The 10171-nt window shown below is 45.1% G+C and overlaps 1 protein-coding gene across 3 annotated transcripts in view; it reads right to left on the bottom strand.

The window, feature by feature from the left end:
- GPR45 (G protein-coupled receptor 45) overlaps positions 1-10171 on the bottom strand; it is a 64653-nt gene that overhangs the window by 45627 nt on the left and 8855 nt on the right. For 2 of the 3 annotated variants that reach the window (XR_002099053.1, XM_019525526.1), the window contains exon 3: positions 2174-2249. The gene's annotated coding sequence lies outside the window, so the exon portion shown is untranslated. Of the gene's footprint in view, positions 1-2173; positions 2250-2755; positions 4357-10171 lie in introns of those variants that run through there. The other variant, XM_019525527.1, reaches the window with a different exon arrangement.

Consider the following 10171-nt stretch of genomic DNA (forward strand, 5'->3'; position numbering starts at 1 on the left):
TCCCATGCACTGATACAGGCTGGGGGCTGACTGGCTGGGCAGGAGCTCTGCAGAAAAGGATCTGGAGGTTACAATGGACAATAAGCTGAATATGAGCCAATGGTGTGCCACTGTTGCCAAGAAGGCTAACAGTATACTGGGCTGCATTGGTAGGACTGTTAGCAGGGCAAGGGAAGTGATTATTCCCCTCTATTCAATTGGTGTGGCCACATCTGGAGTACTGTGTTCAGTTTTGGGCCCCCCACTACAGGAAGGATGTGGACAAGTTGGAGAGAGTCCAGCAGAGGCCAACAAAAATGGCCTCCTTCAACTACCTGAAGTGGGGTTTGAAACAGGATAGAGCTATACTGTTTTCAGTGGTAGCAGATGACAGAACAAGGAGCCACAATCTCAAATTGCAGAAAGCGAAGTTTAGGTTAGATATTAGGAAAACTTCTCTCACTGGGAGGGTAGTAAAACACTGGAACAGGTTTCCCAGAGAGGTTGGGGAATCTCCATCCTTGGAGATTTTTAATACCCAGCTAGATAAGGTGTTGGCTGGGATGATCTAGTTGGGGATGGTCCTGCTTGGAAGAGGGGCATGGACTAGATTACCTCCTGAGGTCCCTTCCAACCCTAATTTTCTATGATTCTATGAACTGGAAATTAGACACTTGATAGTTCTTGTAACCTATTATAAGAGAACAGCTCAGAACTTTCAGCCTCCATTTACGTTACTGCTGAGGATCTTTTGAGTCTACTTCCCTCTAAAACTATTGGGTTTTTTTTTTAAACAGAAAAAACAACTGACCCACATCAGCAAGAAAGAAGTCCCAATGCACTTACATCCACTTTACAGTTTCATCCGCTGGGAATAAGACAGTCTGATTCAGTGTTGCTTTCTGCTGTTCTCAGCTCCTCCTCTTTAATAGTGTTGGTAAATCCTCTGGATAAGTAAGCATGGCTAGGACTGTGTCAAATGCATCCCTACCTGTATCTACTTTTAGAACACGGTTCCTATTGGAAAGGGCAGTGGGAGTGAGCTCTATCAAGATTTTTTTGGCCATTGGCCTCTTTGACTACAAAAGTAAGAAAGCTGAGTACAGTGTTTCATAACAATTAATAAGGGTTTAAGTGACACTATTTCAAACACTGCTTCAAAGGAGAGTCTTGATTCTCCCGCTAATAACACTTATAATCTGTGCTCTCTTTCCACCTCTCTCATTTTGCCTAAGTGCTAAACTGAAGATATTCTCTCATGCTCTGATCCTATGAGGCACTAAGCACCTTGCAGGGCTGAGTTCTAGTGACTTAGTCTGCATCATTCTGCTCCTTTATTTTGCACATGAAAGGAAAAAGTAAGAAATGAAGCAAGAGTCACAGGACTAGCAAAGCAGGAAATCCTTTCACTGAACAGATGTCAGTGGAACAAGAGGTAGTTTGCAGACTAATCAGCAGAAATGCAGGCCTGTGTTCCAATTCAATGTGCAGATTTTTTAGTAGGAACAGCGTGCTAAGGGGGAGCCTGTCTTTGCGCAAACAGGAAAACCAATTCTCAAAAAAAGAAGTCATCTGATCCAGAAATTCTGTTTTTAAGGTATAATTATTATGCAATGAAATTGACCCTTAGGGAACTGGAAGGGGGGAATATATCTTCGGCATGGATTTCCTTAGATACTAGTGGATTGGCCAGAAACGGATAAAGATCTGCATCCAATAATACTGTTTCTAAACTTGTTTTTAGCCACCTATACATTTGACTCATCTTTATTTTGATACCTACATGGGTTCAGATAATAGCTACAATTATAAAAGAAATACGAGAGACCACCGTGTCATCTGCCAGCGTAGGCTTCTTACCCACAGTAAGTTTTCTAGGTTTGTTTCAGTCTATTTTTCCTACATCCCCACCTATAGAACATCCATTGCTTCTGAAACCTAAATACATCATACTCTGATAGAACATTTCCTGGCAGTGAGACCTTTCATTAATCTGTTTCATCTTATAGTAATCAGTCTTCTTGCAAACACCAAAACAAAATCACATTTACCTTGTCTTTTAGACTATGGATAAACAGTACTAAAAATCAAATGGCTATGTCATATAATCTTCAACACAGACCACAGATGCACAGGGAACATAATTCACTTTTATTCATGGAAGGTCTACAAACAATTAGGACTGAAATCTTACCCCACAATCTGGTGTCACTCCAGGAAGAAATATTTTCTACACAGTAACATATACCCAATGAAGACATTCCGCAGCTCTAAAACAGAAACAACAACAGTCAAGCCCCCTTAAAAAGCATGCTATATCTTTCCTCTATAGTATGACATGTCATCAAATGGCATCAGACTTTGTACTAAGGCAGATTTGTAGCTACTTTAAGATGCACCAAAAGCCAGAATGATTATGGCATGCATCCCAGTCCCCCAGCACAGAAGGAAATGGTTGAAGAGTTAACGTAGTCTCAAGCCTCATTGATGCTTCTGTAGATTCTCAGGTGGGGTTTATTAATTTTCCAGGAGGCAGTCCACTGCTTTCCTCTCCCTATCCCTCGTCTGCCCCACGGTCTTCCCACATGAAGATCTATAGATCTTCACAATGCTTTTCTTCAGGCCCAGAGATAGAGCTGACACTTCCATTTTTACGGAAAAAAAGAAGAGGTCCATATCTGGAACAGACTTTTCTCCCACAAATCTTCAAGGAATGACTCTCTATCTGACACACACACACACACGCAGATGCGCACGCACACACACACACACAAACCTGCTATTTGCTAAGTCCAGGAATTAACTGATATGCCTCTTCAGTGTCACAGACAGAACTGCTTTTCCCAGTGCGGCTGTTCTCCACATTCATCTTTGCTGTTGCCAAGGAAACCAGATTAGTACATTCAAAACCACTGCTAATAACCAGTTTTGCCACGGGATCAGGGCTTTTTTCTGCTTGTTCTTATGTTCATCTATTCCAGTTGACTATTAAGTCACTTAGTAAGTTTTCTTCCTATGGTAATGACTGGGTGATGCCAATAAACACATCAAAACAGATACCAACATAGTCACTGAATGCATGGATATCCCCCCGTTTCTTTCCAGGAGATGCAGGTCTTGTTCTTTAGGCTCAGTGCCAACAAGTAGATTGAACAGATTGCTACTGCTGTTCTGTGCACAAAGTGGGGAATTTTTTTGTTCACTAAGAGCTTTCACCTATTCATAAGCCATAATAATGAGGAAACCAAACAAGAAGTTTCTCAGTACTACTACAGCAGTGAAACATCAAGGATTCATTAGCTAAATCCACTATAAATAAGATTTTTGCACCCTCACAAATATAAAGAAAAGACCACAACAAGTTTATTTAAAGCAGATTTAATGCCATCTAATTACTGCCCCTCTACTAAAAGCAGAAGGAAAAAATATAATTTAATTTTGAATTGGAAATATGTAAAAAAAAAAAAGTCTAATAATAGCTAGCTCTCCAATAAACAGAAAGGTTATAAGCAGAATTCCCAGAACCTCAGACTCAAAACAATTTTTGAGAATGAAAAGGTTAGAAGCAGGGAAAAAAAAGAAAGAGAAATAATCATGCAAATGCAAATAATAAATTAGTCATCCACATCTGCCGCAGTGACTGTGAGAAGCAAGACAATGAAGAGATTGGTCTGATTCCAGAGAAATGAAGTCAATATAACTGAAATTATCTGACCTAAATCATCACCCTAGGGACCAGCAAAACAGTTGCTTAGTACAGATGTTTTAACTAAAGGCTGGATAACTGTACTGAAATCATGGGTCCATCTAGTCAGACTCTGCAGAATCGTTCAGATTCAAGTAAGTCATTCCATTTACTTTGAAACAGCAGATTCCTCAAAGCTCCAGGCTGCCATGAAATAGACTTATTTCTTGAATTGCATACTCCAACATTTTAAAGAATATTCCACTTTCTCCACAGGGGACAGGGAAATCATGAAATCACTGAGATGTTCACAAGTGAAAAACTGAAGGCAGCTCTCTGCTTGGAAGTACCTCTACCATGTGCTGTTAGGCTACAAAGCAAACCTTGTCCACACAGTTTTCACTGTCTGGAAAGGCAGCAAAGCCTGCTTTAAGAGCCGTTTCCAATAGCTGTATTTAAGCCACTTTACAGCTACTGGAAATGGCTCTTAACAACGTATCTTGATACAACAGATGAGAACTTAGTACATTATTGCGTTTATAGCTGATGAACTAGACCTGAATGGGCTGATCTGTAGCACTTCAACTCTGTAAAACTCCAACTGGATATGTGATGTTGCATAACTCAGGCAGGGATGTTGGAGTCAGACAATTTATACACGCGAACATGAACGACGCGTGCCTCCTGAGGCTGTGGGGGGCACAGCAACCTTCCGTAGGTGGCAGTGTCAGTGGTGGGGGTGTGGTGACAGCAAGCGGAGACCACCCACAGGTGGCTGCAGCAGTGAGGGTGGGCCGAGCAGGGACTATGCTCAGGCAGCCACAGGGTGATGAGTGGTGGCCAGGGACCACCTGCAGCTGCTGTCTCCACTGTCGGTGGCAGTGAGCAGCAAGCGGGGACTGCCCACAGCCGCGGTGGCCACGTTGGCTGCGAGGAAAGGGGGCGGCAACCGCCTGCAGAAGCCAGCGATGGCTTTGGTGGTGGGCAATCTCAGGGGGCACACGTGCCCCCCTTTCACCTTCCTACACATCACCAGTGCATGCAAACAGACCTTATTACATCACTGGGGCCAGAGGTGCTCATCCCCTGGCCTGGGGTACAAGTCTGGGCCTGGCACCTTGTCATCCGGCGCGTAGGAAGCCCATGGGCTGTGGTTCTACACACAAGATCTAGTGTGCAGGGCAGTGTGGCACATGATCCTGGCATGTGGGGTTGGGTAAAGGTGGCACAGGGCCATGGAATATGATCCAGCATGTGGAGCCAGGCTGAGGCAGTACAGAGTCTGACAGAGGTGGCAGGAGGTCTTGAGACCCCAATCCTGGCATACAGGACCGGGTGTGGGGCCTAGGGCCCAATCCCAGCATATGGGACAGGACAGAGGCAGCACAGGGTCTGCTGGGTCCTGATCCCAGCATGTAGAACCACGTGTGGAGTCCTGGGGCTTGATCTTAGCACATAGGGCCAGGTGGAGGCAGTGCATGGTCCCAGGACCCCAATCCAGGCATGTGGGGCCAAGTGGAGTAATGCAGTCTAGATTCAGGTATGCAGGCCTAATCTTGGGTCATGGGGTCCAATCTGGTCCATGGACCAGGCCCATGCCACCCATTTGGTCAAAAGGTAGAATACCTCAGGTCTAGGCCCACCCCATCCAGAGATAAGATCTGGGCATACAGGGCATCTTTATATGTGCTCTGGGCTTGGGCACTGGGAGGGAGAGGTGCTTTAATTTAAGCAGCCCTTGGGAGCTTCTCTAATTAAAGTGTCCGCAGTGTCTTATGTATTCAGCATTCCACACTTCAAAATGGTGCTGGGGGTGTTCATTTGACAAGTTTTAGTTAAAGTGTTTCCACCATCGTTTTGAAGTATGGGGATGCTGTATACAGAGACTCTGAGGCTGCTGGAGTGCGCTAATTAGCATGTTCCAGCAGACTCGATTAATCGAGTCTTCTCCAATGCATTTTAATTAGAATGCACTGGAGCAGGTGTCGGGCACATATACAGGTGCCCACTATGTGTTTCTCAGTGCTTCAAGCAGGCTGCTCCAAGCTATGAGACTTCCAGCACTTAGAATACATGATTTTCTCTTAATCTGATAGGTCTCACGATTGACACATTTTGACTCTGTTATATACAGAGGATATTAGCCTTTGCTGAATGATATTATTACCATTTTAACAATATGAATCAAGTTTTATTCAGTGGTCAATAAGTTCTCTCCCTCAGTATGTGTATCTAATCTCTTCTTACTAGTTAATTTTCCAGTATACTTCAATCGGTTTAATGCCCTTCTCTAAATAGTGCTCTGTATTTTTCTTATCATATTTCTCTGAGCTAGCCCAACAGCCAGCTTGAGTTGGAAACGCCTGTGTTTCACAATGTGCTGAATGTCAGTAGAAGGATCATACTGAGAAAAGGAGACTTAATTCCCAGTCAAGGAAAATTTGAATTACTTGGGTTTAAGCAATTTGGGTTATACGTATGTCTTCTGGTTCAATTTCATTCACTGTGTTCTATAGCTTCTCATAGCTTCTTCCCAAAAAAATTTTGTCATTTCTTTGAATAGTTAAAAGTGGCTAATCATCTTAGGATCTCTACTGCAGACAGCCAGCTGAAATACAAGCATTGCTTCTTACCTAGCACTATTTCTCTCCTAAGCTTAGGAGTGTATATGCTCAGTTGAAGGGGGCAAGAGGAGGTGACACAATCTGAGATGTTTAAAAGTTCACAGCTCTGCACCTGCCAAATTTGTACTGAAAGTCATTTGTGCCAAAAGACTCGAATCACATGAAGCAAACCCATTTCAGTTCGGTGCTTCAGGGCTTTGCTTTGCAAGTATACAGATTCATGTGGCATCTAGAGTAATGATCATATTAGGGGAAATTCTCTCACACGTCATTGCCTGCTCTTGGGAGCAGCTGCTGTTCACGACACATGCATTACTGCACCTCTTGAGTGATAGTCAAGGAGACAGACTAGTGCCAGTGAGCTCTCCTTACATATTGCCCTGCTCTGTGCATTAATCCAAGACGCTCCACACTCAAAGGTGTCATGGGGCACAGCTCTGCTTCACATAACCAAGCCTCAAGCATGAATGGTTAATTCATTTATTTCTAGTGCCTTTAGTTTTGACAAACAGCAGTCCAGAAAAAGGAGGTTTTCTTTAACTTTTCACACCCTGGCTTCTCATTTACATTCTCTACTAAATAAGATGGCCATGTTTTGCACTACTTAGCAGTAACTGTGCATACAGTTACTGATGATACCTCCTGTCACCCCTTACTGTGGCTACTGCTTGCTAAATCTACATTGGATGCAGTTCTCTCTCTAGCTGGGTCATTGATGTCTGCGAGCAGAGCAACATAGAGCCCAAATAAACATCAGTTGCCAATCATTCCCAAATCATTTAGTTCTTGATTTGGAACAAACTGGGTGTGTCTACACGTTCATTAATGCACTTTTGCTACTGCGTATTAAATGTAGCACCCCTAATGTGAGGTACTAACTAAATGCGCATTATGCTGCCCTAATGCACAGTAGCGAAAGAGCACACTTTTTTAGTGATGCTTAATGCACAGTAGCCTAATTTTACTGCACATTAACGTATTAGCACGATTTTTGCTGTGACACTCTAATGTACAGTAAATTGCCTATTGTGAATTAAAGCGCATATGTAGATATGCCCACTATTCTGCCCCTATTCAGGCTTGAAAGCTATGAGCAGGGACCTCAGTTCTGATGTCAACTACTTTAATTGCTAGCCTGACCCATTGTGACAGCTCAGAGTGGTGCGCAAAGAAGACATTGTTGGAAGATGCATTTTGCAGGTCAGCTAAATAGATCTGGCTCTTAATATGGAAAGTGGCAGGATATTGCATAAAGCAAGGATTCCACTAGCCAACAAGCAGAAACGACACAAAAGGAGTGACAGGACAAAACCCAACAGGAAACAAGATCACCTGGTGTGATGTATGGCAACACTCAAAGCCATTTTTCACTAGATTTTGCTGAATAAATTCAGGGATTTATTTTATACACAAAGAATTTCCCCTGTTCAAATTTTGGCCTAAACTCAAAATGTGAACATTTGCTCTGTATTTTGGACCTTATAGAGAAAGGTGCTGAGTACTCTTAACCAGAAGTCAGCCAAAAGCACTTTAAGCCCATGATGTCAGTGGGATATAAGCAACAAAAAACAAGCACTGGCTTAAGTATTCAAGTGTATTCAAAAGTCTGTGGGATGTAGCCTGTATTGGAGGTGGCAAGTAGGATGTGCAGATTTTACTTAAAGGTAGATGAGGAATATTTTTTTACTCCTGGTGTCCAGTGAAGTAGAGAGGCTCTTTAAAAAGGCCAATTCTGCCTTAATTTACATAAGTGTATCTGGAGAAGAGTCCCTGCTGATTTAAACCTGTATACATGAAAGGAAAAATCAAGTATGTTTCTAAAGAAAGGATAGATTTGGTACTTCTCCCCTGCTTCTAAAATGGTAGTGATGCACTCGAGAAAAAAACATAAATAAGGCTTTTTCACATTTATATTGCAGTAACACTGAAAGGACACAGTAACGTTGGCTCCTGTAATGCTAAGTTTCTGTACAAATGCTTGTAATCTACATAGGTAGGTGGGTCAAATTCAAATAGGATGGATGAATTAGATCCTGGTGCACTAGCATTTATCTATTCAATTGTCACCAGAACTCAGAAAACCTCTCTACCCTTGTTTAAGCATTGGTCTCAGTGAAATGCTGAGAAACTGAAAAATTAAATACCCCCACTATCCTATACATAATAAATAACAAAGATTAATATGAAAATAAGAAAAAGTGCTTGAGATTATTAACATTTTAGGCTCAGTTATAAACCAAGGAAACCAGCCCATGCTTTGCTCATGAAAAAACACTGTCTTTTAACTACAAAATAACCCAAGCATGATCCAAATAATTTGATTAAAAATATATATAATAATGAAAAAAAAGTAGGGGAGCAACAATAAAGATTTCCTTGGCCAATACCAATGGCCAATTATTAACCAGCCATATCAGCTGATACCAATCCAACAGCCAACTTACAGGAATGCAGCCAGGCAGTGTGGAGAGAAGTGTCCTGCCGGAAGTCTATTTGTGGGGATGCTCAGAGCAGGCGGCGGTGGGGTGGACTCAGTTGCAGCAGAGTGCAGTGTCTCGAGCACGAGCAGCACTGGGGGGGGGGCAGGTTAGAGGCTCTAGCCATACCAAAATTCCCTGTAGCCCCTCCATAGCTACCCCTCCCAGTACTGCCATTGCGCACCCCGCATAGCTGAGCCCACGCAGCCCCAGCTCAGACCCTGCTCTAGCAGGGCAGAGAGGCTCTAAGCCTGGCTCTGGTGGCATCTCCTACCCAGACCACTCCTCTACCCTCGTCCCCCATCTCTCTCTCATGCACACCCCTTCTGCCACCTCCACCCCTTCCCACACCTCCTCACACACCAAAGTGGTTCCTGGAACCAGTAACTCCCCCCAGGCTGGGGCCACATGTCCCTGCATTGGTGTGAGCGCGAAGCAGAGCTGCAGTGTGGCAGTTGCCTCTGCAGGTGCGGCTCCTGCAAGCAGGTCCTGTCCCTTCCCGTTTGGCAACTGTGCATGTATACTGTAAAACTGCAAGGGGGGGGGCAGAGATTGGGAGGGGGACAGGTGTGTAGGGGCTAGATGGGTTTGTGGGTGGATGTAGGGGTAGGTGTAGGGTTTGTGGGGGTGAGGTTTGTGGAGGGGTACGGGGCTTGTGGATGTGGGGTTTGTGGCTAGGTATGTGGGTGGGGAGTTTGTGGGGGTAATTTGAGGTGTTGGGTTTGTAAGTGGGGGTTTATGGGTGGATTGTGGGGTAGTTTGTGGGTGCAGGGGGACTGTGTGGATGTGGGAGGGATTGTGTGTGTGGGGGGGCTATGGATGAGAGGACTGGGTACCCCATCCACTCCTCCGCATGGCACATAGCCCCCCCAGAGCAGCAGCAGCTGTCAGGGTGCTAAGGGCCTGCTACTGGCAGAGCTCCCCGGCAGCATGTCACAGCCCCAGCCACCTGGGACCTGGTGCCACCTGTGCCACAATGGCCCAGCCCTCTAGCGCACACCCTCAGGCACAACCAGGCCACTCTTGCTGTCACCTGGGGTCCCAGTGCCACACACAGAGGCTGCACACCCTCGGGCCAGGTCCTGCCTCCAAGTGCCCCATGCACCTTTGGGCTGGGCCAACTCCATGCAGGCAGGACCCGAGGGTGTGCAGCCTGAGGGTGTGGCCTGGTTCTGTTTGAGGGTACGTACTAGCAGGCTGGGCCTGTGCGGCACCATGTGGCACAGGTGGCATTGGATCCCAGGCTGCTGGGGCTGTGCCATGCTGCCAGAGGTCTCTCAGCAGTGGGCCCTCAGTGCCATGATGGCCGTTGCTGCTGCTGCTGCTGGGAAGGGGCTGTGTGCCATCCTGGGGGGTGGGGGGGGACCCAACCCTTCCAAGCAGTCTTCCCACCCACAGTCCCCCCC

Source organism: Gavialis gangeticus, unplaced genomic scaffold, assembly GCF_001723915.1.
Source record: "Gavialis gangeticus isolate Ggan-Ray unplaced genomic scaffold, GavGan_comp1, whole genome shotgun sequence".
Classification (NCBI taxonomy): Eukaryota; Metazoa; Chordata; order Crocodylia; family Gavialidae; genus Gavialis; species Gavialis gangeticus.